Source organism: Eptesicus fuscus, chromosome 8, assembly GCF_027574615.1.
Source record: "Eptesicus fuscus isolate TK198812 chromosome 8, DD_ASM_mEF_20220401, whole genome shotgun sequence".
NCBI classification, from domain to species: domain Eukaryota; kingdom Metazoa; phylum Chordata; class Mammalia; order Chiroptera; family Vespertilionidae; genus Eptesicus; species Eptesicus fuscus.
The window spans coordinates 57,902,211-57,926,942 of record NC_072480.1 but is presented as its reverse complement, the minus strand read 5'-3'; the positions used below and the strand labels follow the sequence as shown (position 1 = coordinate 57,926,942).

General features: G+C 39.8%; 1 protein-coding gene and 1 pseudogene across 1 annotated transcript in view; one reads left to right on the top strand and one right to left on the bottom strand.

The window, feature by feature from the left end:
- Nucleotides 1-24,732, bottom strand: part of GPC5 (glypican 5) — a 1,351,161-nt gene that overhangs the window by 787,713 nt on the left and 538,716 nt on the right. The window lies entirely within an intron of this gene.
- Nucleotides 9,254-11,033, top strand: LOC103299638 (aldehyde dehydrogenase family 3 member A2-like; annotated as a pseudogene).

Here is a 24,732-nt window from a genome sequence, read left to right as displayed (position 1 = left end):
GAAGTCGAGTGTTGGATTTTCTATACCATTGTGACCCTCCAGTCTGGAGCTCAAAGGCAAAGTCAGCATTGGAGTTAGATATTTCGGAATCAGAGACATGCAGATAGTAATGAAGTCTAAGATGCCTGAGGAAGAGAACACCCAGTTAAAAGAGAAAAAGGTTTGAAAGCTTAGCCCTGAGGAAGAAGCACATCATTTAAGGGCTGAGTTAAGTGCATGAGCCTGCTGTGGGAATTGGGTAGGAGTGGCCAGGGAAGTAAGACAGAAAGCAGAAAACCATGGTGTCACAGAAGCTAAGAGAAGAGAGTGTGCTAAAAGTCAACAAAGGGGTCAACACTGTTGATGAGCCATGAAAATTAAGTTGTGAGACTGTCTACTGGATTTAGTAACATAGAGGTTACTGATCACCTTAATGAGAATGTTTTTGGTGTAATGATGGGGCAGAAGCCTGATTATGGAGGTTGTAAATAAGTGAGAGGAGAGGACAAGATGAAGATGGTCCTTATAAACAAGATTTTCACTACCCTACAGAGTAGTGAAGACCTTGGGGGGTGGGTAGGGGCTGGGAGGAAGAGGGGAAAGTGGGGAGGGGATATCTGAAATACAATAAACAATAAAAGATAATTGAAAAATGAAAAAAAAAAAGAAATCAGAGGAAAAATGAAACAAAACAAGACTTTCAGGAACTTTGACTTGGGGGGAATGAGGTGGCAATAATTGAACCTGGATGGACCAGGTTGGGGTGATAAGAAAAGGGATGTATTTGTTTTTAATTTGCAAGGAGTTTAAGATTACCAAGCAAGGAGCAGAATCTAAAATAAGTAGAGACATGAGCCTGAGAAATAAAGTGGGATTACCTCAACTATTACAAGGGGAAGGAAGGAGAGGATGGTGGAGAACTTAATAGGTGATGGGAAATGGAGTCCTCACCTGAGGGCTTTGTTCATCTCTAGTCATATGCTAAAACTAATTTTTTATTCTTGCCAAATATTTGCAATTAAGACACTTGTTTTCTTTCTGTTCAGTATTCTTGCTGTCGTTTTCCTGTTCAATCAGCAAAATGATATTGTGTGCTTGCCAGACAATGTTTAAATTGGATGTATTTCTAGTTTCAGTAATGTTTCCCTGGTGTATTTTCCACTCTCTGATAGAGCCTATAATCTCTATGTTTCCAACCAATTTTTCTAGTACTTTTTCTATGATTTCCCTTCAGTAGTAACCAACAGGTTCATGGTTAATTTTCTATAGACTGTATTAGGTTGTCTGAAACTGTCACATTTGATATACAGTGAGGGAAAGATTGGCATACCTCATCTGTTTTACTACATCCCTGTGGAAACTTTAAGTTGATGTTTTGAGATTTCATCAGCCAGGATCCATCCAGGAAAACAGAAACTACTCTAAGTGTTTAAAATGAAGGGAATTTAGCCCAGGGAACTAGTTACACGGGTGAGGAAAAACTGAGAAACCAAACAGAAGACAGTGAGTCAACCTACAGATTAATAGCATAAAAAACTGCTCTCTCCTCTACAATGAATAAATGGATGAGATAGGCTTCCCAGAGTTTAGGAGCTGGTGTCTGCTATAAAAATCTGGGCCAGTTTAGAAGAAGCTGGAGCTTGGAGGTGATGCAGATGTAACCACACCCATAGAAGCTACCCAAGGCTTTAGAAGTGAGAGAAAAAACCTGGCTTTGCCCCTCCTCCTTCCTGCAGGAGCCTGGACTGTGAAGTCTGCAGAGCAGTGTCCTTCTCCACTTAATGACTCAGAGTAGGGCAGAAGGTCAGGAATGAATCTGATAGCATAGGCCAACACATCACTTACAGGGTGTCTGCATTCTATAAACTTGTGGGTGCCATTTAATTTCATTGAGCACCAGTTCTGAGGACTAGATAAATTGCTAGGGGTAAATTCCTTACCTAGCATGTTTGTGGTCGTGTAGAATCTCAAGTAATGGCATCTCCTCCCCCACAACCCCAACCTACCACATTGTGATGATTTTCAAATGCTTATACTGACCTGGCTAAGTAAGAATTTCCTGGGCAAATTAGAAATATATGTAGTTTTCTAGACCATATGAGGAAGTGTGGAATGAGCCTCAGAAGTCTGAATTCAAGTAAAATAAAACAGAAACAGGTAATTCTGAAGTAGAGTTGTAGTAGTGGATCTATGTGCAGGGAGCCAATATAATCATATTGGGACAAGTTCTGCCAAATAAAAATCACTCATTACCAACATCATGGGTATGACTCTAGACTTCTTTCTGGCTCTGTCGGTAGCTTTCTCACATTCTAAATGTTGGGTCACAGTACATCAGCTCTTATTAGAGGGACTTGCTTTTTTATTATAGTTATTTGAAAAAAATATTTTAGTTTTTGTAAACTTTTCTTTTCATTCCACTCTCACCACAGATATTCACAGGAGTTACTAAAGTGACAAGATTGTATTCTACATGAAAAAATGTTTTAAAGTAGAAATCCTGGGTATTAAACAAATACGCAAACAAACAAAAAATATGAAGCAAATGTTAGGCTGAAATCCAAAGGCAAATAAAGCACATAAATAAATGGTACAATGAAATATCCCAAAATAAATACACTTTAGATTTCCCTTTAAAGGGAACCCACTGAAGTCTACAAGTAGACATTATTTCGGTAGCTATTCACTTGAAGTTAAGAGCGTATTATCCAGTTTAGCAGCAATTCAAGAGATGCTTTGTCCTTCCCTATAGAAACACAACACTTGAACACAGTGTTAGTGATTTAGCAGATAGCATTTGAGTTCAATTATTGAGCCCCATATGCTACATGATGTTTAAACAGCTGGACCTGCTGTTTCTGTATTAAGCTATTTCTTTATAACAGGTTTATGATTTATAGTAGTGCTACTGACTTAATGAGTCATAAGAAGTTCATTTTTTTCCTAATGAGGTCCCCCCATCCAATAAAGCAGGTATAAAATATTTTTAAATGTTAATCATCATATAGTGTTTGGTTTTAAAACATGGCTTATACCAGAAAGTCAGCTAAGCATCTCTAGCTAGCATTAAGAATCTAGCATTAAGCATTGTCTGTCATGAAGAAAATGTGGAATTTTCCTTCAACATTGACATCTGTCACTCTTAACATTTAATAATTTTTCCTAAAATCTGTATCTCAAAAGCAATTTGGAGGATTATTTCAACTACAGTTTAATTTGTCAGTCATATCTATTTTGATGGTAAAAGTTTTGTGCATTGATGTTTGAGATGAGGGGGGATACGGGATATCAGTATTTTAGGGAGAAAAGAAGGTAAGCTTTCTCTAAATAGTGACCTTTTTTATGTCCAGTGTTGGATCTTCCATCTACCCCCTACTGATGGGGTCAGATAAATCCATTCACCGCTATTATTCATTCAATAGGTTGTCAAATGAATGGGAAGGATTAGTGTCTATGCCATGAGAAATTATGGAAATTCCCTTGAGACTAGTATGTATAGTGATGGTACATGTTTAAAGATAAAATAAATTCCATATGAGATTTTGTCCTTTAAATTATCCAATCGATAAAATAATCCACAGCCACTAACCTTACAGATACATTTTGAGAGAGAATTAAATAATATGATAAAATATTTGTGTAATCACTACACATTTTAGGCATTGTTCAATGTTTGGCTTTAATATGCTGTAACCAATTTCTGAAGGAATATCATGTAATTTACATTCTGTGAAATAGCATAGGTATAACTTAAAACTACCAAAAGCTTTCTCTGTCATTTATAATCCTATAATTTTATTATTTCACTTTTCACCTAAGCAGAAATTATATGTTTATTAACATTGGAGATAAAATACCAGAAGTAACTCAATTATCTTTACATGACTTCTTCATGATTCCAACAAAGACCTCCTCTATAACGTATTTCACATGGTTGGTGATTTCAAAATCCTAGCAATTCTGCTCTCAAGTTACTGAAATTTTTAGAGCCAGCTGTGAAGACTGGCAGGAAATATACTGATAGTTCAAATAAATAATTACAAGTTTTTAAATGCTTAGAACTGTCTGTCAAAATTGCTTCATACCCATAGAAATAAAACAAATCACTTAACACCTAGCCATTTGAACCTTTAAATAACATAGTCCTAAAACATGTTAATAGAAGAAATCTTTGTTATGGACAGAGAGGTAGTTTTACTACTTCAGACTCAAAAATATAGTAATCCATAAATTCAGTCATTCATCCATGTGATGTCCACTACTTATGTTCGTTTTCACCAAATGTAATTTTTCTTTAATCCTGATAAAAATGAAGCATTTTAAAGATAATATCATTTGATCTTACATTTGGCTTCGGCCACCCTCAAAGTAGGGTTACTTACAGAAAATAAATTATAAGTGTAATTCAATTATTAAATAGAATTATATATTAGCCTATCTAATAAAATAGTAATATGCAAATTAACCATCACTCTGCTACACCCATAAGCCATGCCCACCAGCCAATCAGGAGCAAATATGCAAATAAACCCAACCAAGATGGCTACAGCCACAGAGAATAGGAGGGAGGCTCGGGTTTCCCAGGCAATGGAAGAAGCCAAGCTTTCCTCCTGCCCTTGCTGGTCTAGGCCTCCACTCAAGGCTACAAAGTTTCAATTATAGAAGGTAAACAAATCCAAACAGAAATGGTGGCAGCCACAGAGCTGGAAAGAGCGGGAGGCTAGGGTTGCCCCCGGCAATGGAGGAAGCCAAGCTTTCTGCACACCCTGACCTACCCAGGCCTCTGCTTAAGGCTACAAAGTTTCAATTATAGAAGATACATAAACCCTAACAGAAATGGCTGCTGCCACAGAGCAAGCAGAAGGCTTGGCTCTGCTCCAGGCTACAAAGTTTCAATTGTAGAAGATAAATAAACCCCAGATACCAGGGCCTCCGCTTGGGTCACCAGCGGGCGTGGCTGGCCTGCAAACCACCACAGGCCCCTCGCCCAGGCCACCCCATGCCCCAAGGGAACCCCCACCCTGATCCAGGACATCCTTCAGGCAAACCAGCCAGCCCCCACCCGTGTACCAGGCCTCTATCCTATCTAATAAAAGGGTAATATGCAGAGTGACCATCACTCCAACACACAAAATGGCTGCCCCCATGTGGTCAAAGATCCTGCCCCCATGTGGACACAAGATGGCCACCACAAGATGGCCAGCAGGGGAGAGCAGTTGGGAGGGACAAGGTTGGCAGAGGAGGGAAGTTGGGGGTGACCAGGCATGCAGGGAAGGGCAGGTGGGGGGGACCCAGACCTGCAGGGGAGGGCAGGGTGACCAGGCCTGCAGGGGACGGCAGTTAGGGGCAAACAGGCTGGCAGGGGAGTGGTTAGGGGGTGATCAGGCTGGCAGGCAGAAGTGGTTAGGGGCAATCAGGAAGGCAGGCAGGCAAGCAGTTGGGAGCCAGCAGTCCTGGACTGTGAGAGGGATGTCCAACTGCCCGTTTAGGCCTGATCCCACCCAGATTGGAGAGGGTGCAGGCTGGGCTGAGGGACACCCCCACCCCATGCACAAATTTTGTGCACTGGGCCTCTAGTGTGTGTGTGTGTGTGTGTGTGTGTGTGTGTGTGTGTGTGTGTATGCCTAATATGCAAATTGTCCCCTCGGAAGTTTGACCAGGAGACCAGGAGTTTGATTGCTTGCTATGACGTGTACTGACCACCAGGGGGCAGCACAGAATGAAGAAAGGCCCTGGCTGGCAGCTGGCAGCCAGCAGCCAGGGAAGGGAGGCCCCAGCCAGCAGCTGGAAGGCCCTGATTGGCTCTGATTGCCAGCCAGGCCTAGGAACCCTACCCATGCACAAATTTTGTGCACCAGGCCTCTAGTATTTTATAAGACAGTTGGCACTCATTATATGGTTCTAAAGCACTCAGAGCCTGTAGCTTCTATGATTATTTGACCAAGTAAAAATTCACTTGGGCCCAGCCAGCATGGCTCAGTGATTGAACATCAAATTGTGAACCAGGAGGTCAGAGTTCGATTCTGGTCAGGGCACGTGCCCAGGTTGTGGGCTCAATGCCCTGTGTGAGGCAAGCAGGAGGCAGCCAATCAATGATTCTTTCTCATCATTGATGTTTCTATTTCTCTCTCCCTTCCTATCTGAAATCAATAAAAATATATTTAAAAAATAATAAATAAAAATTCACTTGGCTTGAAGTTTGGTTAAATTAAAAAATAAGAAGAGCACTGTCATTCATGATACCTTTAATATAGTGTCCCTCTATACTTTAGTGAAAATATTAAAAATTCTGTTCTACTTTAAGTTTACTTTTTATAGAAAAGTCAATCTGGTTCTGAACTTAGGATTTCATTGTCTAATTTATATGTCATCACTATGTGAAAACATAGAAAATTGAAAAAGAAAAATATATTGTTAATAATTTTGCATATATTATAATTAAAATATCTGAGTAAAAACTTATTTCCACAGTAATATGCACAGCTTTTTTAGAAAAGCAAGGATTTATAACACTTTGACAGGGAAAGACAGGTGCACTGAGAAAATATTCTCAGTTCTTTGGGCCTCTTGACTTTCTCTAAAAGCAACAGTTTTTGTTATGATTTTACCTCCTGCTCAGAAGTGCTGTGGGAATACTGTTTCCAATTTAGGGTCATTGAAACCTATCCAGGAACCTGGATTTTTTTTGCAGCAATTTTTGATGGGAAAAAATTGGCACCAATTTTGATTCCAACTAGCCCAAGAACCAAAAATTTCACAAAAATGACTTTGGTGTAGCTTTTTTGATTTTATATGTAGAAACATATATATGTACACACAGGTGTGTGTGTGTGTGTGTGTGTGTGTTTGTGTGTGTGTGTGTGCATAGATGATGATAGATAGATAGATAGATAGATAGATAGATAGATAGATAGATAGATAGATAGATAGATAGATAGATAGATAGATAGACTGGATAGGTATAGATAGCATTGGTTCATGTGGAACTTTGTATATAGAGATATAATTATCTATAATAATAAATTTAAAAGCAAATGGTAGGCATGCATACATGGTGGGGCAAAGGTAGGTATATAGTTGTGAGTACACAAAACATAGAGTTTATTCTTATATTATTATTTATTAATGATTGCATTATTTTCCATACAAACAACTATAAACCTACTTTTGCCCTACCCTGTATCCTACACAAAAGAGGATGGAAATGACTCATACACAGAAGAAGGGGTACAGGACCACTTTCCCTGCATGCACACTGGCCATGTGTTGACACAATTGGCCCAACATTTTAAGCTCCTGACTTCTACTTCATAGGTTGGACCACATGAGCTGAAGCAAGCCAGCCCCCACAGTCAGCTTTGCTGACCACTTCCAATGTGGAATTCTGTGACCACTCAGGAGCTCCAAACAATGACTCTGACTTTCTCCATCAGCTCATCTGGAGAAGGGGAAGAAAATTATTTTCTTTCTTTGAACTTTATTATTGTCTTTCTTTGCACAAACAGAAGTGTTTGGCAAGGAGATGGGGGCTGCTGCTGTAGAGGAGGAGAAAGAAAATTATTGTAGAAGCCATTTCTCTGTCTTTTGTCCTTGAGCCCTAAGTAGTGTTGGTAAAAATCATCAAAAAGCAAAGTGTTAAGATTCTTGATTATAATTTATTTAAAAATCAAATGTAACACAAGGAGCAGATATAATGTAGTGCAGAAAACATAATCTGGCCACAAGAGGACTTATGGAATAAAATAAATTTTAAAAGGAGACAAAATATGATGTGGGGACAGTACCTTAGAAAATGCTAAAGATTAGTTCCTAAATACCTTTGCCACTAAAGGTATCATTTTAGAAAGAATATTTCTAAATGTATGATGACAGGGAATAGATCTGCGTAAGCATGATGACTTTCAACTCAACTCACAAATTTAATACAATCCTAAGGGATCATAAACTGGCAGCTGCTTTGTGAAAATGAAATGCTAATGTTCACAATTATAATTTTTATACCCATAGCCATAAAACATATCAAGGTGTTAGGCTCCTTTATAATGCAGTAGATGTATAATTTATGTATGTTTCAACAGATTAAATCATTTGAGGTAAGAGGGGAAAAATCCACTAAATATGCATTTGCCCATTTGAAATATGCCTGAACAGTTTTCTCTCTAAAGTACCTAAGTAGATAAATACCTATTTGGAAGTGATAATAAAAGGAATGTTTTACCTAAAGCAAGAATTTTAATAAACACTCCCTAAAAAGAGGGAAAGGGTAATGATCCTATTGCATGTTTTAAACAATGCTAAGTAAGAATGGAAATAAACAAAGGTTTACTTTAGACCATACTGATGTTTTAAAAAGCTTTCTGAGACTTATAATGGAAAAAGAGGAGAAGCACCTTATTCCCTTATATTTTTCGCATAGAATCTTAATGCGCATTGTGAGATGTAGAGAGATTTGGACAATAATACAACAGTTTCCATGCAAACCCTTACTCAAGTCCCTCTTATCTACAGGATATTCATTCCAAAACCCCCAGTGGATGACTGAAACCTTGGGATACTCTCAAACCTAAATATACTATGTTTTTCCTACACATAAATTCCTATGAAAAGTTTAATTTATAAATCAGGCAGTATATGATGGTAAAAACAACAAGAGTAAAGTAGAACAATTCAACAATATACCATTCAAAGTATATGAGAATGGCTTTGGGGCCATTATTAAGTAAAATCAGGATCAGGATCGATTGACATACCACAATCGATCTGATAACCAAGATAGCTACTAAGTGACTAATGGGTGGGTGGTATATACAGGGTGGATACAGTGGACAAAGAGGTGATTCCCATCCCGAGTGAGACATCACTCTGCTCCGAATGGCACTTATACTTTCTATTGATCTCAGAGAGAGAAAGGGAGAGGGAGAGAGATAGAAACATCAATGATGAGAGAGAGTCATTGATCGGCTGCCTCCTGCACACCCCACCCTGGGGATGGAGCCCACAACCCAGGCATGTGCCCTGACCAGGAACCCAACCGTGACCTCCTGGTTCATAGTTCCAGGCTCAACCACTAAGCCATGCCAGCTGGGCAGTGGCACACAATTTAAAACGTATGACTTGTTTATTTCTGGAATTTTTTATTTACTATTTTCAGACTACATTTGATTGGTAGTCATTGAAACCATGGAAAGCTAAGCCACAGATAATGGGGACTGCTGTATTCTGCTTAGAAGTAAAGTTTACAGGACAGAAGAGCAGAAATCACTAAGCTATATTTATGGATCCAGATGAAACAGAAGTGCCAATACTGATGTTTAAAAAACAAAAGTTGGCAATCGGGCTGGTGGGTGCAGAGGACGCGTTGAGTAGCGTGCAGGGAGCCAGGAAGCGCCTGGTCCAGAGGGTCCTGAAGTTTCGGCTGCAGCAGCTTGAGGCTCGCGCAGGATGGTGCAGGAGCACGAGAAGGCCATCCAGGCAGCCATCGCCTCGGACCCAAGCAAGAGTGAACTTAATGCATACAGTCAGGAAGTCATTACCATTCTTGGGGAAGTTGATCTCCTGAATGGATTCCTGCTAAACCAGCCAAGAAGAACCTGTTCATCATGTTGGATGAGGCCTAGTTCAACTAGAGTCCCTGGGGGTCGACTGATTATAGGAACTTGGAACTACCCCTTTGTTCTCACCATGTAGCCACTGATAGGAGCCACTGCTGCAGGGGATGCTGTGATTATCAAGCTTTACCAACTAAGTGCAAATACAGCCAACATCTTGGCTCAGCTCTTCCTCCAGTATTTAGACCAGGACCTGTATGTTGTGGTTAATGGTGGTGTTGAGGAAACCACCGAGCTCCTGAAGCAGCGATTTGACCACATTCTCCATACTGGAAACACTGCAGTTGGAAAAATTGTCGTGGCAGCTGCTGCCAAGCATCTGACCCCTGTGATTCCTGAACTGGGAGGGAAGAGTCTGTGCTACATCGACAAAGATTGTGACTTGGACATCGCCTGCAGACGCATAGCCTGGGGGAAGTACATGAACTGCGCTCAAACCTGCATTGCTCCCAACTACATTGTCTGTGAACCATCTCTCCAGAGTCAAATTGTGCAGAAGATTAAGGAAACTGTGAAGGAGTTTTATGGAGAAAATATAAAAGAATCTCCTGATTATGAAAGAATCGTCAATCTTCGTCATTTTAAGAGGCTCCTAAGTTTGCTTGAAGAACAGAATATAGCTTTTGGTGGGGAGACTGATGAAGCCACCTGCTACATAGCCCTAACAATACTTAGTGATGTTGATCCTTGAAACCAAGTTGATGCAAGAAGAAATTTTTGGACCAATTCTTCCAATAGTGCCTGTGAAGAATGCAGATGAAGCCATAACATTCATAAATGAATGCAAAAAGCCATTGCCTTTCTATGTGTTTTCTCATAACAGTAACCTCATCAGGCGGATGATTGCACATCCAGCAGGGGTGTCACGGTCAACGATGAGATCAATGAAATCATGCACTCCATGCTCAGTTCTCTACCCTTTGGAGGCCTGGATTTCCCTGCAGTTCAGCTGCCATCGAAGTGAGGACCAGTGAACTGCCTCCTGGCCCCAGGTGCGCCACGGTGCCATACCCGTGTCTGTCCAGCACACACAGTAGATTCGAGAAGTGAAAACTCCCAGAGCATGGCTTTTGAGAGGGCAGAGACTTGCAATTGCCTGTCACCCCCCAGCAGTGTCACCCTGTCATCTTGGTCTTTGGTACTTTCTGGGAGCTTGGAGGAAGCCAGTGGGTTAGAGTGGGATGGAAGCTTCTCATGGAAAACATAGTTTTGACACTTTTTCTCATCAACATCCCTGTTTATTGAAAAGTTTAAAGAGAGAAGGTGTTAACAAACTCAGACATCCTCCCAACAGCCAGTCAAAGGTGGACTGGGCAAAATTCTTCCTTTTGAAACAAAGGAAAACTCAGTCTCCTGCTCCTCACTCTCCTGGGCATTGTGGCCGCCGTGCTGGTGAGTGATCTACTGAAGAGTGATCCTGTTCAGCCTCCTAGCTGCCTCCACTGAATTATTTCTCTGTTAAGTAGCTAATGAACCCATAATTTTAGCATCCTACCAAAAATAGAAAGAAAATATGCAGCATTGTAATCAACCCTGACGTCATTGCCAAGCACCGTGAATGCAACTTGCCATTTCGGCCAAATCCCAACATTCTCCACTGAGGACACGCAGAACCTATTCTAGATTGTGCTGCCCAGATTTGGGCCAGGGAAGGAGACTATCTGGAGCTATTCTGCATTTCCTTGGAACTTAAAGGAGTCCCAGAACCAGCTCAGGGACTGCCACCCTCTAGTTCATGGGACATGGGACCCACCCCCCAGCCCCATCCCTGCTGTTGCCTCCATCACTGTGGAAACTTTCAAGAGTTCAGTCCAGAGAGATGAGGATAGATATTCCCAGGCTCTAGAACTGGATGAGGGGGATCAGGGGATCCCTGTCCCTCATCCATGCCTTGTGCATTCACCATCCTTCCTTGTGTTTAGTTTGTGTCATTTCTTGTCCCTGCCCACAAAGGCTTGTTGTGACTATAACATCTAAAGGATCTTGTAAATCCTAGGACTTCCTGGAAGACAGTTGCCAATTTCATTCAGGCATCACCTGTCATTATTATGAAGTAGGCGTTATAGAATTCTACATGTTATAAAACCTAACTGGCATTTTTAAATGTAGTAGTAGAAGTACTGTACTTATAATAATTCCAATCCTCTGTCAGAACCCTGAAATTGCAACTTAGTGGTTTTCCAAGGACAAATCTTTAAGTTTTTATTTCTGTAGCACAATGCAAGTAAATCTCACTTTTTCAAACTTCAGAGAGGCCCCTTTTGGGGAAACTATTTCCTGTCTGTCTTGGACAAGAGGCCTTGGATGTTCAGGACCTTGGAGCTTGAGAGTCTCAGGGGCTGATGGTGGGTCATTTAGAGAAATCTGCAGAAGGGCTCAAGGCCATAGCAGGTGGCCAGGCTGAGGAGATGGAGGACCAAGCAGTTCTCCTGAGCACGGCTGGACCTGAGGGGCTTCAGCTATGGGAATGTGCTAAAGCGGAGTCCAAAGGAGGGCTCCCTACCGGGCCTGCTGTGGGACTGGCAGCCGGAGCTCTACCTTCCCCCATTTGAAAACAGACTCTGCCCACTCAATGAGAGAATGTCATTTACTTTATGGAATGTATAATCAGCTTTGTTGAATGAGTCTTTTCCATGAAGACTGTCTGAATTATGTTATGTCTTTATCACAGGATGAGGTGTCAAGAGTTAATCACTACACTGGTTTAGGAGAAAGCTGCTTAAACTGTAACCATAGAATAACCAATCATAATTTCAATATGGCATTTTCCTTTACTAAATTGTACATTATACTTTCCAGTTAAACTAAATTATTGGCTTGTCCACTAGTATTTTCTGCTTCAAAATAAACATTATATATATATATATATATATATATATATATATATATTCATAAAATGAATACGCCATCACCTATTTAATATGAGCAGATAATGAATGGGTTCAGAGGATTGTGCAACCAAATCAAAGAATGAGAGAAAAAGTGAACCTCTTTCTGAAACTAAAAATATTGATACATTAGTTTATTAGGTATTATAACTTGATGCTTATGAGTATGAACTTTGGAGTCAGACATATACACTGAGTGGCCATATTATTATGATCTCTGAATGCATAATAATCTGGCCACTCAGTGTATATCCTATATAATAAAAGTCTAATATGCAAATTGTTCCCTCAACCAGGAGTTCGACCAGCAGGCTAGGCCAGCCAACCGCCCATGTCCCCTTCCCCTGGCCAGGCTGGCCGGACCCCACCCATGCACGAATACATGCACTGGGCCTCTAATATATATATACTGAGTGGCCAGATTATTATGCGTTCAGAGATCCTAATAATCTGGCCACTCAGTGTATAAACAAATACCATTATATGATCTTAAGTAAATGTGTGTGTGTTTTTTAAACTTTGCATTCATTTGTAAAATGGGTATATTTATATCACCACACAGGATGATTATGAGAATTAAATTAATTAAATTTTATAAACACCTCACAAAGTACCTGGCACTTTGTGTCAATAATGATCCAACTGGGTAAATACTATTATCTGGAAGAAAATGTTTTAGTTCTTTAAACATTTTTTCAAAAATTTTCAGACTTCTTGAAAAATCAGGGCTATGCATCCAAGATTGACTAAAATCATTCCAGGATATGAGATAAATAGAGCAGTTTTTGAAGTAGTGAACAATAAGCCATGTCTGCAACAGTTTATTAATAAATGACTATAAATTATATTAAGTAACAAAAAGTTCAACTAAATGAGAAGTGATTGGAAACTAAGACTGAATGCATTCATTTGAGATTGTGGCAACATTTCTAAGTGTTGTTGTCTTTTTATATGTAAATATGTTTTTTATATGTAAATGCAGTTACTATTAACTTATTATCTACTCAATGATTTCATTAAGAATATATATATATATCATAAAAGGCCTGTGGTTGTGCTGCCATAATGGCGGAACAACCAAACAACCAGTCACCAGGAGGTGCATGGAGCACCTCTGTGGGCTGGGACTCACAGCTAGCTCGGGGCTGGCGGGTGTGGCTTGCGTGGGGCCAGTGGGGCTGGCGCGGTAGAGGTGGGGCCTAAGGCTCGCACAGGGCAGGTCTGTGGTCCCACGGCTCGTGCAGAGCGGATCTGGGGGCCCGTGGCTCGTGCAGGGCGGGTCTGGGGTCCCGCCAGCGCAGCGGGTCTGGGTCTTACATGATTTTGCGTGCTGGGCCTCTAGTTCCTACATGAAATTAAGCCTTTCATGGAAAGATAAAGTATGTTTTTTTACTTTGTACGTGTCTGTTAGTCCTATTGAAAGGTAGATGGTCTCCTGCCTGCCTTAGCTCATTGGTTGAGTGTGGACCTATGAACCAGGAGGTCACCATTCGATTCCAAGTCAGGGCACATGCCAGGGTTGTGGGCTCGATCCCCAGAAGGGGGCCTGCAGGAGGCAGCAGATCAATTTTTCTCTCATCGTTGATGTTTCTGTCTCCCTCTCCCTGCCTCTCTGAAATCAGTAAAAACGTATTTTTAAAAAAGAATGAAAAGAAAGGCGGATGCCCAAGGCAAGCCCACATCCTCCACAGATGGAAGGCACAGAGGAGCATGCAGGCAGCCACCCATGTGCAGGTCGCAGGGCAGGCCAGGCTGTTCACTTATTTCAATTTCATCAAAATAATGGGCTCCCAATAGCTCCAGAAGACACAGGACCATTCCAGCACTTCGGTAAACTACATGCAGATCAAATGCATGGCAACTCGGCACTGACTCTTCTCCCCAGATAAAGATTTGGCCTCACCAATGCTAAATTTGGTTCAAAACCCGGGAGTGCCTGGTATCTGTAAACCTTCTCTTAAATAGAGGCATTAAGTGCAGAGGTTACTTCCATAAATTGCTCCTTCATAGTAATGTAAGAGCCAAGGGAAAAAGGAATGTGACATGTGCATCTGTCACATAGCTTTTGAACATCTGTCATGAGCTCAGCCTGCATGTGCATCATCAGCTGCGCTACCCTCCTGACTCGGTGAGAGATTCCGGGAACTGGAGATGCTGGGAGAGGTGCTGTTTCTGCTCCTATTCTGTGTGACTGGCATGCTCCCGCGAAGTGTGTGTTCTTCTATCCTTGACTAAAACACATTTATAGTTTTCCGTGTGTGCCTGTGCATGTGTTCTCAACAAGGGAACAGTTTTAAGGACAGAGAGATCTATGGTTCAAGCAAGATGTCAAAGACACATTAATCATGAAACCCTAATATTGGCTGAATGACCCTTAAGTCATTAAAATACACACAATTCTCATTTGCTGGGAATAAAAACAAGGCAACACTCTGGTATAAAATGCTCTAGTGTGTATAATGCTATTCATTCAGTATTTCATGTACTTCTATTGGACACACATTTGACCATTATTTTTCCTTATATCAATTTTATATGGATAGCATTATTTTTTCTTGAAAAAAAGCAGGGCAGGGGAGGGGTATAATTCCCCTACCCCTGCCAAATGATCAAGCACTTGGAAAGTTTACCACTGTCATCCCTTTGTTCATTCAAAAACAATTCTGAGACACTGTTGCTTGTCAGATACTATCTTAGGCAGTGGGAGACTCCAAGTTAAGTGAACACAAACCAAATACTTTATTCAGTATAATATTAACAATCTATGAGTTCAGAGAATAGTATCTTATGAAATATGTATTGCTATTCTCTGCAAAATAGGCACTAAATAAAAAATTAATTGAAACATATAGAAGAACATTCTTCTCTCATCATTTATTCTAATTGCAACAGTGAGCACTCTGAGCATTCACTCTTGTCATACATAGATTTTTAAGACGTCATGTGCCCATATTTACATAAAGGGTATATTTTACAACATCCTATAAATGAACACAAACTAATACTTAAATGATTATCTTATAACCTCAGAAATTCACTGGCCTTTTAAATTTATTTTATATTTTGGGCTTTCAGATTTTTTAACTTCTAGCAGTCGAATTGAAAAAACAAAGGGTAGCAATTAAAAGATAGAAAGCAATCACTGTTTTATATTTTTAGAAAACAGGCCTTAATATTCTATTATTTAACTGTAGATTTTGAAGTATTTATTCAAATATTTAAATAGCTGGTTTCATTTGTTAAACACACAATTATGTGCTTGTAAATCCATGGGTATGCAGAGATGAACAAGATTCAGTTCCTGTCCTTGAGAAAGTTACAAGGGAAAAAAGCAAAAACGTATTAACGTATTAAAATGTGTTTAACCTTTTAAAATAGCCCAAATAAATTATATCCTATTTTAATTTAAAAAGCTTAATCCTATGAACTAAAATCAGTTTCACAGAATCTCCGTCACCACTGCTACATAGTCAAAAGATTTCTGAAATAAATCAATGCTAGTTATGACAGCAAAAGTTTCTGTGTTAAAAAAAAAATGGATTGATGGTCTGTTGGATGCTTCTCTGTCTCTGGATCTATTTTTGTTCATTAGTTTATGTTGTCCATTATATTCAACAAATGAGTGAGATCATGTGATATTTATCTTTCTCCAATTGGCTTATTTCATTTAGCACAATGCTCTGCAGGTCCATCCATGCTATTGTAAATGATAAGAGTTCTTTCTTTTTTACATCAGTGTAGTATTCCATTGTGTAGATGTATCACCGTTTTTTAATCCACAGACCGCCAAACCACAGAGGGAAGGCATGGGAGGAGATGGGTAAAAGATCAACCAAAAAAGTATAAGCATAATCAATGGACACAGACAATAGGGGGGTGAAGGATGGGGCTGGAGGGAGGGGGCAGACTGGGAGAAGTCAATGGGGGAAATAGAGGGACATATGTAATACTTTTAACAATAAAGAATTTTTTAAAAATGGATTAACCTAAATCTAAAAGAGTATTGTTGGGATGGTGTAACTAGCTTAAAAAGAGATAAAGAAATTTGAAATTCCTGAATTAATTAGTAGAGATTACCATTGCTTAAAAAATGTAAATATTTTTTATTTATTGTTTTGCATTTTTTAATTAAGTTTACTTTCAATATTAATTTACATTGGTTTCAGGTGTATAGCAACAATGGTTAGACAATTATATACTTTACAAAGTGTTCCCCCTGATAATTTCAGTACCCACCTGGTATAATACATAGCTATTACAATATTATTGACTAGAAGCCCGGTGCATGAAATTCATGCATGGGGGGGGGGTGTCCCTCAGCCCAGCCTGCACCCTCTCCAATCTGGGAACCCTTGAGGGATGTCCAACTGCCCGATTAGGCCCGATCCCACCCTCTCACAATCCAGGACTGCTGGCTCCCAACTGCTCGCCTGCCTGCCTACCTGATTGCCCCTAACCGCTTCTGCCTGCCAGCCTGATCACCCTCTAACCACTCCCCTGCCAGCCTGATCAATGCCTAACTACTCCCCTGCTGGCCCAGTTGGCCCTAACTGCCCTCCCCTGCTGGTCTGGGCCCCCCAACTTCCCTCCCCTGCAGGCTGGGTCCCCCCAACTGCCCACCTCTGCAGGCCTGGTCACCCCTAACTGCCCTCCCCTGCTGGTCACCTTGTGGCGGCCATCTTGTGTCCACATGGGGGTGGCCATCTTTGACCACATGGGGGCGGCCATCTTATGTGTTGGAATGATGGTTAATTTGCATATTACCTCTTTGTTATATAGGATTATATTCTCTATACTGTACTTTACATCCCCATGACTATTTTGTAACTACCAATTTGTACTTCTTAAACCCTTCATCGATTTCACCCAGTCTCCAACCCTCCTCCCCTCTGGCAATCACCAGTCCACTCTGTCTATGAGTCTGTTTCAGTTTTGTTTCTTTAGATTCTACAGTAAGTGAAATCATATGGTATTTGTCTTTCTCCTACTGACTTACTTTACTTAGCATGATACTCTAGCTCCATCTATATTTTTGCAAATAGTAAGATTTCATTTTTATGGCCCAATAATATTCCATTTTATAAATCTACCACCACTTTTTTATCCACTCATCCACTGGTGGGCACTTGGGCTGCTTCCATATCTTGGCTATTGTGAATAACAATCAAATGAACATAGGGGTGCATATATTCTTTTGAATTAGTGTTTTAGTTTTCTTCAAATAAATACCCAGACATGGAATTGCTGAGTCATATGGCAGTTCCATTTTTAATTTTTTTAGGACCCTCCATACTGTTGCCCATAGTAGCTGCAAAATGCTTTTTCTCTTGACAATAAACTTAAAACTTACTTGTAGTAGACAGAATAATGGTTACCAAAGATGTCTCCATCCTAATCCTCAGAACCTGTGAGTTTGCAGATGGAATTAAGGTTGCTAATCAGCTGATTCTATTATATGGGATTAAATTGGATCATTTATATGAGCTCAATCTGGTTACAAGATTCCTTAAAATTGGAATGGATAAGTAGAGTCAGAGAAACAAATGTGAGTACTAAAGAAGGCACAGAGAGTTGCACGTTGCTGGCTGTGAAGATGAAAGACCAAGAGACAAGGAATATGGATGGCCTGGAGAAGCAAGAAAAGGCAGGGAAATGAATTCTCCCTGAGAGCTTCCGGAAAGAAACGCAGCTCTGCTGACACTGTGATTTTCACACAATGATGCTTATGTTGCACTTTCCTGACCTATACAGTCAAAAGATAATAAACTTGCTTTTGGCCACCAAGTTTGTGGCAAATTGTTACAGCAGTAAATAGTTCAAACTGATACAATTTGCCACTGTATAAATGAGGTCTAGTCAATGGCAAAAGAATGAAAAAATAAGTTCCATTATTTCATTTTTATCTATAGTCCAAGAAATGTTCAAAATGACATCCTTCTTACCTATCTGATTTATCTTGGTTTTTAGTCAATTCAGGTAAACCTAAGATTTTATTGGCCATAAACATTTATCACAGTAATCTCTCCATTTCAAGAATAAAAAATATCTAATGGACATTTGCAACAAACCTGATCATAATCATTAGTTAGCCATGGGGAACTCAAAGCAACAGAGTTTCATATTATATTCTACTAGAGGCCCGGTGCACGAATTTCGTGCATGGAGGGGGATTGTCCCTCAGCCCAGCCTGTACCCTATCCAATCTGGGACCCCTCTCACAATCCAGGACTGCTGGCTTCCAACTGCTTGCCTGCCTGCCTTCCTGATTGCCCCTAACCGCTTCTGCCTGCCAGCCTGATCACCCCCTAACCACTCCACTGCCAGCCTGTTTGCCCCCAACTTCCCTCCTCTGCCGGCCTGGTCACTCCTAACTGCCCTCTCCTGCACGGTTGATCACCTCCAACTGCCCTCCCTTGCAGGCCTGGTCCCTCTCAACTGCCCTCCCTTGCAGGCCTGGTCCTTCTCAACTGCCCTCCCTTGCAGGCCTGGTCCTTCTCAACTGCCCTCCCTTGCAGGCCTAGTCCTTCTCAACTGCCCTCCCTTGCAGGCCAGGTGTCTCCCAACTGCCCTCTCCTGCTGGCCATCTGTGGTGGCCATCTTGTGTCCACATGGGGGCAGGATCGTTGACCACATGGGGGTAACTATATTGTGTGTTGCAGTGATGATCAATCTGTATATTACTCTTTTATTAGATAGGATAGAGGCCTGGTGCAGGGGTTGGGGCCAGCTGGTTTGCCCTGAAGGGTGTCCCGGATCAGGTGGGGTTCCCTTGGGATGTGGGGCGTCCTGACCGAGGGGCCTGTGGTGGTTTGCAGGCCGGCCACGCCCCCTGGTGACCCAAGTGGAGACCCTGGTATCTGGAATTTATTTTCCTTCTACAACTGAAACTTTGTAGCCTGGAGAAGAGCCAAGCCTGGGGCTCCCTCAGAGGCCGGCAGCCATTTGTGTTGGGGTTATAATTGAAACTTTGTTGCCTTAAGCGGGTGAGCCTGGCCAGGATGTGTGGAAAGCTTTGCTTCCCCTGTTGCCGGCGGCAACCCTGGCCTGCTCTCTCAAGCTCCATTCTGCTGCCATTTGTTTGAATTTGTTTACCTTCTATAATTGAAACTTTGTAGCTTGAGTGGAGGCTTAGGCCTGGCAAGGGTAGGCAGAAAGCTTGGCTTCCTCTGTTACCTAGGAAACCTTGCTCTCTGTGGCTGTAGCCATCTTGGTTTGGGTTAATTTGCATACTCACTTTGATTGGATGGTGGGTGTGGTTTGTGGGCATGGCTTGTGGTGTGTCGGAGGTATGGTCTATTTGCATATTTGTCTATTATTAGATAGGATCTGAATTTGTGCTCCTAATGATAGATAGATTCATATATTATGGTTACCTACATTTTATCAAAAAGTAAGTTAGAAATTAAAAGTATTTTCCCCTTTGGATTGCATGCACACACACACATATATGAATGTACACCTATACAAAATTCAAGAGGTTGTTAAAATTACATATATGAGCTGTTAAAAAACAATATTTCTGGGATGTTTTCTTTAAAGAGAAATAATAGTAAAGCATTTTAAACTATTATGTATGTTTACTAGAACTATATTATTATAAAATATTAATGGTAGAATATTATAAAAATTAAATACAACTAAAGTCATTTGATGCAATTAGCATGTAGAAAGTATGTTGAACAAAAATAGTATTTGCTCTCAGTACAAAAATTAGACTTAAAACTATGATGAATACTTAAAGTTTTGGTTCTGTTCTAAGGGATGGGATAATAATAGATTCTCTTATTTCCCCATTCCTTAAGTATTCAAACTTCCAAAAGCTCTGTTCATATCTACAAAAAGTAATTGAAATAAACTTTCAGGTGAACCTATCTTTTAAAAAATATACATATTAAAATTAAACTGATGAATAAAAACAGGTACAAAGACAGAGAAGCATCGATCAGACTGTCAAACCTCAGAGAGAAGGTAGGGGAGGGTGGGGTATGGGAGAGAGATCAACCAAAGGACTTGTATGCATGCATATAAGCCTAAGCAATGGACACAGACACCAGGGAGGTGAGGGCATGAGTGAGGGGTGGGGGGGGGGGCGGCAATGGGAGGATAAGGACATATATGTAATACCTTAATCAATAAAGAAAAAAAAAATCTGTTTAATTTTCACTTCTTTATGATCTGAGAGTTTTGTGGGATCCAGAGAATATAACTGGATGCTGAAACAACTTTTAAAAATAACTTAATTCTTTTTTTTTCTTTTTTTTTCATTTGTGTAACTCTTTTTTTTAATATAAATTTCTTTATTGATTAAGGTGTTACATATGTGTCCTTATTCTCCCATTCCCCCTCCATCACCCCCCCACTCATGACCTCAACCCCTGTTGTCTGTGTCCATTGGTTAGGCCCATATGCATGCATACAAGTCCTTTGGTTGATCTCTCCCCCTTACCCCCACCCTCCCCTATTTCTTATAAAGACAACTCCATTCTCAAAGAGCTTCCCCAAGGGGGTTTCTATTTCATTATCACTGATTTTGAATTCTGAATGCTCTTATTAGAGACCGGTTCTAAGGGTAGAAGGCCCAGAACAACCCCCAAAGGCCCAAGAATTTTGGGAAAGTGTGACTGCATGTGTGTGGAGTGCATGTGCATAGATGTGTCTTGGGGTTTCTAAAAGTCATTGCACACTGATTTTATGCCATCCACCACATTCTTTACATGAATTATCCTATATAACAAAAGCCGAATATGCAAATTGTCCCCACACATACAGAGCTAAGGTAGACTATAAATTTATAAGCTTCAACACTGCGGTTGTCATCCATTCCTCCTGTACAATTTCCCAGTGGTGTGAATATGATATGGTTAACCTGAGAACATTCACTAATGGTGTGGTGTAACATTGCCTAGCATTAGCTACTCTGTTCCATATTGCTTAAGTTAAAAAATTATAGAACTGTGGTTCCTCTAAGTTTCAGAGGCATGCAAAATACCAAGAAATCCTGCTGTTTAATATCCCTGCTACTTGCAATTGTCGGAGAATGTGCTAAACATCTCGATTTGGTTACAATAAATATGCTCCCCAGAGGATTTTGGCCAGCAAGCAGGGCACTCAGACAACACATCTTTCCGGCTGTGTTACAAACAAAATGAGTCACAGCACATTCCAATAGGACAATAATATGTATTTAAAGTCATTAAAGATCTAAGCAAGTGCAATGCAACAAAAAATACTGGAAATTGTCATAATCTTCCAGTGACTATACTTTAGGTAAATTATACAATAAAAATGTTATAATAACATTCCAATTTGGATAAAACCTAGGACAACATGAGTCTAATCTAAAGGCTTAAAGAGTCATATATTCATATATGAAAAGTAGTTGAATCTCAAAAATATAAAGCTAATAGTCATTTCTCTCTGTGCCTTTTAAAAATATTTAGATATAGTACTAGAGTTTAAAATCTAAAAGACGCACATCAGTGATTCTAATCAGTGCCTCAGATAAACCACACCTTTTCTATAAGCACATGCTCAGGAGACTTTTCAAGAGTAAAAGAAATGAAAATAACTACACAGGAATAGCAACAGCATACCTCAGTGTGTTCCCACCAGATTGGAACAGATGGCAGTTATTATTGTCTTTAAAACTTTTTATTCACGAATTACACTCTGAAAATGTTAGGTCTGATTTCAACTTCAGGAATCTTTGAGGATTAAGTCTGTTTTATAAGGATCACTGGCCAGTTTTCAGTTCAGAAAAATATCTTACATTTTGATATACATTCTTGGGCCTTCTCACTTAATATTCAAAACAACTCCCTTGAATTTTCCTATTTTGAAGATGCATACAATGAGACTTAGGAAAAAATGTATATAATTTGTTCAATGTTGCCCCAATAGAATAAAGAGCAGGAATTTAATCTATATTTTTTGGTGTTGTGATCTATTTCATTTACACATACATATAAAATATAATTAAAATGTTAGAAGTGAATTCTGGCAAACATGATGAGATTGGTTATCTAGAAACAACTATTAGGGTTAACTAAATAAGAAGGCTGGGATGGATTTTCACAGCAAATGGATAAAAAGGGAGCACATTATTTATTGATTATTGCTGTATGGGTGGATAATCATTTTGCTTCTTGGAAAAGGTTACAACCTACATCCAATCTATGTGAAATGGGAAAACATCACAGATCTTCAAGTAAATAACATCTCTGGGCCCAAAGGAAAGGACAAGGTATTAGCAGGCCAACTAAGGAACATATCATTGTGAAGTCACTTTTTAAAGTAATCAAGACAATGCGTCAAGACAAAATGATCCCGTTTCTCTCTCCTTGAGGTTAAAATTGATAATACAATTATATTCACATTAATTTAATTCATTTAAAAATATATTTGGAAGAGATATTTTACCTCTCCCTTTTCTGAATTTTTAGGCCATCCAATATAAGGTGCTATGATATTAACTAGTAATTTTCTGAATTAAGCTTGATCTACTGGATGTTTAATAGCATTACAAATAAAATGTGATATTGATGCACTTGAGAAAAATAAAATTCTTCATAAAATGGGATTACATTTGTCTCTGATCAAAGGAAAAAAAATACCTGATCCCATAGAGAAAATGAACTACCATCCATAACAAGAGATACAAAGTTTAGGTTAAAGAAAAAGTATTACATATTGCCAGAATTAGAATTTGCAGAGCATATTGCACTAAACCAATGTCTTTTACTGACATTCTTGCCAGCACTATTAGACAATATTCAGGGAGATTCTATTTGACTCAAATTTGGGCATGTGCCTATTCTTAAAATAACCACATAGATAGTTTAGATGGATGGGGCCCTTTAAGTGAATAGTCCAGTTATATATTCAGTTCTGCAATGCTTGGATGAGTGGTCTTAGTTTTTGTCACATCAGGACCAGCAAAAAGTAATAAGCTTTCATTATAGAATGTGACCTCAGACATTACCAATACATGATGTTGATATTTTCCTAAAATGTCATTAAAATTAACAAGTGATATCCTCTCTTAGTATCAGTCAACTGAGCTACCGGATCAGTATATTAAAAAATTATGGAACCAAGAGTGAGATAATTTATATAAGTACATATATCACAAAATCTAGTTTGAGCGTTTTCCCACTTATGTGTTACTCATGCCATATAATTACATGTAAAACCTCATTTCTAAGACGCTGACTTCTAGTCTAGGTAATTCAGACCAAATTTCCTGCAGAGAAAAGAAAAAGAAGAAAAATTAGACAGCTTGTTTTTTAAACCTACTATAAGGCACCAGACTATTAATGCAATAAAGAACATTAGACCAATATTTAAAAAAAAAAGAAAAAAAGAGAGAGAGAGAGAGACCCAAATATGTCAGCTTGATCTTTAGGCCACTTTTCTCCTGGGGCCTTTGCTGAGTTCCTAAAAGGCATCTGTGTAGTTGAGAAGCTGAGCAGTCCTTTACACAGCCTCTCAGGAATGGAGGATATAAATTGGAGGACATGGCCAGTGAGCGGGAACACACTAACGTAATTCTTGGTTGGGATCATGCACGGCCCTTGCAGGGACTGAAGACCATCTTTACTTATCTGATCTGATGATAGTAAATTAAAAAAATTCCTGGACTGTTCATATCTCTAGATACCTTCCACAAGCAGATACAAATTCCCTCTGGAGAATGAAAAAAATTAGCATAGGCCTCAAACCAATTTAAACAGCACCAGGGACTGGGTGGAGTGGGGGGATAGAAGGATTGAGAAAAAAAAAAAAGAGAGAGAGAGAGAGAGAGAGAGAGAGAGAGAGAGAGAGAGAGAGAGAGAGAGAGAGAGAGAGAGAGAGAGAGAGAACTCATGGACACAGTGTAGTGATTGTGGGGGAAGAGGGGAAGTAGAGAAATAGAAACATCAATTAGAGAGAAACATCATTGGGCTGATTCCTCCTCCTCCTCCTCCTCCTCCTCACAACTGAGGATCAGGCTTGCAACTTGGACATGTGCCCTGACTGGTAATTGAACTGGTGACCTCTTGGTTCATGGGTTGATGCTCAACCATTACACAACAGTGTGCTTGTTTTACCTGCCATCTGGGTATCCTTTAGCTCAGTCAAGTTGACACTTAAAATTATCCATCACATCACCTAAATCCAAATCATATTACTTTACATCTGAAATCCATACAGATAAAAAAGCATTACAAAGAAAATTATATCAGATGGAATAAAAATCAATTTTCATGCCCACTGAA